Below are 3,848 nucleotides of genomic sequence, written 5' to 3'. Positions count from 1 at the left end.
CGGGCGGGGAAGGAGGGACCCGGCCCCACGCGTCACCGCACCGCGGGGCGGGAGGCGCCGCCGAAGCCGCCACCCCGCAGCCCCCCCCTTCCCGCGGCGGGCCGGGGCGCTAGAGGCGCCGGGCGGGCATGCGCCGAGCGCCGCCGCCGGGCAGGAGGGCGCCGCCGCCCCGGGCCCCGCCGCCCAAAATGGAGGCGGCGCAGCGCCCCCCGCGCCGCTGCCGGGGCCGGGGCCGGGCCGGGCGCAGGTGCGGGAGGGGCGGGGCTGGGCCGGGGCCCCGGGGGAGGCGACGCGACCCGCCCGGCGGGGCTGGTACCCTCGGTGGCTGGCGCCGTGGGTGCTGCGGGCCCCGCGGTGGTGCCTGACAGGAGGCAGGGCAGGGGCCGCGTAGGGCGCGAAGGCGCCCGTCAGGGTCCGGGCAGGCCGTTACCCGTGCGTGCCTCTGTCTGGCAGCTCGAACCTGTGCTGCAGTGATGGCTTCCGCGAAACCAGGGCCCGTCCTGTGCCGCTGAGCAGTGAGCAGCGGGGAGGAGAAGCCGGGTGCCCGCCGCCGGCTGGAAGCCTCCGTCCTGGGCTGACAGCAGCCCGGTAACTCGCGCTGGCTCACTGAGCGTGGGCAAGCTGACCTGGCAGCCTCCTCTTTCACCAGTTTTGGGACTTCGGGGGTCCTGTAAGTAGAATCACGAACTGTCGGATCTAGCTGGCCCATGTCTCTCACAGAGTTCCACTGAAGCACTGGGACGTCTTCAGCACATCCCAAAGCCTTCAGTCCTTCCGTGATGCCCTTGTGAGGAAGCGCGGCTCAGCTGCAAGGGGAGAAGCAGCCGCTCGGAGATCAGATGCCCCAGTTAAAGGTCACAAAGCTCTTCCATGGCGGAGCTGGGAAGGATCCCTGACCTGCCAGCCCCAGTCCACCCTGTCAATTTCACCAAACCACACAGGGCTGGTTTTTCGAAAACGACCTCATTGCAGTAGTCACAATTCTTTCCGGACACTAAAATACATAGTTATGTAGTTCACCAAGAAATAACTTGTTCTGGAAAGTAATTGTTAATCTCTGGGCACGTTCATTTTCTTTTTTAAAGGGTATGCTAGTACAGTTTGGCTATTATTTTCCCCAAAACAAAGCTGGGTTTAGCTTTATAGCAGAAAGAACTTAGAAAAGCAGTGAATAGATGCACACCTGTCATCTCTTCAGAAATAAAATGAGGCTGAGGTTCCACAGCATGCAGGGATGGAGTTTGTTTACTCTTTTCATCTGTTGTCACCTTCTCTTTTGCAAGTGATTTTAAATGAGGAGGAAGTGAACTGACGAATACATGCAGTTTCATTACAGTGTCTCATCTTCCCTGATAACAGCCCTAGCAGGTTATGAAGTCAGTAAAAGCAGGCACATCGATTAGAAAGTAAGAAGACCTCTCACATACATTTGCAGCCAATCCCTGCATTAAGGACTAAAAATGGAGTGGTTTACACTGCTGTTTTCTCAGGTATATTCTGTATCGTACCTTTCATCAGTGACTGACTTGTTCGTTTGGGTTCCTATTCCAGCATGCAAGTGTGGGAGGAAGAATCAGAATATATTTAAAAAAAAAGAAACAAAACCAACCCAAACCAAAAAAGCTATAGAGAGATAGGAAAAGAGATCTGGGCAGAGGTTGGACATGGCACAATAAATGTGAATCATTAACAGGCAAACAAAAGAGGAAGGGTTAGAAGGGAGGACAAAGGTTACAGTGATATGCACAGAGAAGCAATCCAGAAAGCTGTATTCTTTGGGAAGGTAGAGTTTTCAAAACACATTTTTGGAAGGGATTTAAACTAGGAAAGGGACTTGACTAGTTTGGAGATGTTTAGGTGCAGCCAACAAGTCATCCAGCAGGGAAAAGGCAAAGAATAAGTCAATACTAGTTCCATGTAGAATTATGTATTTTATCTGTGTTCTTAGATGTCTTCTGATGGTAATATCCAAAGATATCCCAGTGATATATGAATGATGTAACTGGCACATCAGTTACTGCCATTTCATCTACATTCATCTTCCCAGAAGAGTTTTTGTTTTGGCAAGTAGGGGATGTTTTTAATGTTCGCACTGGGATTAAAAAAAACAGATGGACTATTTAAGAGGGGAGGACAGTCACGTAGGACAGGAAGAACTTCAGTTTGATATGCAATTAATTGGGGGCACTGTCAGCTATTTTTTAAATGTATGGAGGGAGGGAGGATTTCCTGCTCATACGAAGGAAGCAACACTTGAAAACAGAAACATAAACTTCATCCTTTCAACTCTACTAAAAAAAAAAAAAAGTGGCACACAGTTTGGGAGAGCACAAGACTGAACTGCGTAGTCATTATATACACAATGAGAAAAAAATGATGGATGAATACTTTATACAGTGTTTCCATACCACTGGTGATATTAACACAGAACTAGAAAACTGATGCCACAGCTCAATGTTTCTATATTTTTTGTACAGTGCTAAACAAAACAGCAGTCCTCTTTTTGTCTGGAGAGACTAATATAAAATTTCCTTCTACATCATTAACACTTCTCTACACTCAGTTATAATACTTGGATTCCTAACATTTGATGGCTCCATATGCAGGTTTCATAGATTACCAGAGTAACAATTCACATTTTGTTCTCCAAAGGTAAAAAGGCAGCAGTGCACAAAATACACGTCCAGCCCTGAGTTCCCCTTACTTCCAACTGTGAGGCCCTTCTACCACATTTCCTTCTTTTTTTTGCCTCTAGGCTTTCCTTTCAGCACAGTTCACAGTTGGATGTAGACAAAGTGAAGTGTTACCCTTTGACGCAGATTAACTGGAGCAGGAAAGACACCCTTCCCCACCTCATCTTCTGGAGTGCAAAAAATACTCACTGGTGAGGGAGCCCAGCGGTCGGGAGCTTCAAATTGCTTTGGACAGGTGTCTGAAGGCTGCATAGCCCCATGACCTTCCCTGCTAATCCCAAGTATTTCCTTCTCTTTATGTCTTCCTATGGGCTACTTCTTCTCCCCTCTGGTTCTCCCATTTCCTTTCCCTCTCTGATGCACCCTCTATCACCAGACATCAGCAGTGGGGTCAGATTCCGCTCCTGCAGTGAGAGAATGAGATTATTTCCTCCTCCATCTCCTCTTCCTCTTCCCCTACTGCTGCCAACTCCTGCAGCAGTCAGTGTTTTTTCTTAAAAGCCTCAGGTGCAGGAATTATGTGATTACACAGGAATTCCATTAAGAAGAAAATGTCCCTAGCTTCTGAAAACTCAGCGTGGCAGAAGACAAATGCAAATAACAGTCCATCTTCAGATGGAGGGAAAAAGGTTACTTTGATTTCTGAATGCTTGAATGTGACAGTATGATCCCTGCCCTGGATACTCTCACACACAGTGGCACTCAGTTCCACATATAGTTGACAATCTGTAGTCAACCAGCCGGAGCATGAGGCCGTTGTGGTGGGAGGAAAGAATCAGTACAAATTGCATTTTTGTCAGAGCTGCTTGGGGCAGGAACGCCCATGCACAGGGCAGAGGCATGAGAAAAGAAAAATGAAGGCTGGAGATCTCTCATATCCACAATACTGTAGAAATGCTAGTGCTCCAATAGTCCCTCTTTTTAGTAAAACGACCTGTATAAATAGGACCTTGTGGAAGTAATATCAATTGGTACCCTGATCTTTAGACCTTTTTCATTGCTGCATACTTTGGAGCTATCATTGTTCCTGTCCAGTTGACAGAAATACTGAAAACCAGCTGGAGGAGTGATTCATAATTATTAAAAGCGCAGAGGTGATGAGAGGAAAGACATCTCTGCCTTGACTCACACAGAGCAGTCGCCTCTCACCTATAT

Source organism: Falco punctatus (assembly GCF_963210335.1).
Source record: "Falco punctatus genome assembly, chromosome: 3".
Taxonomy (NCBI): domain Eukaryota; kingdom Metazoa; phylum Chordata; class Aves; order Falconiformes; family Falconidae; genus Falco; species Falco punctatus.
Note: the sequence above shows the minus strand (reverse complement) of the source record.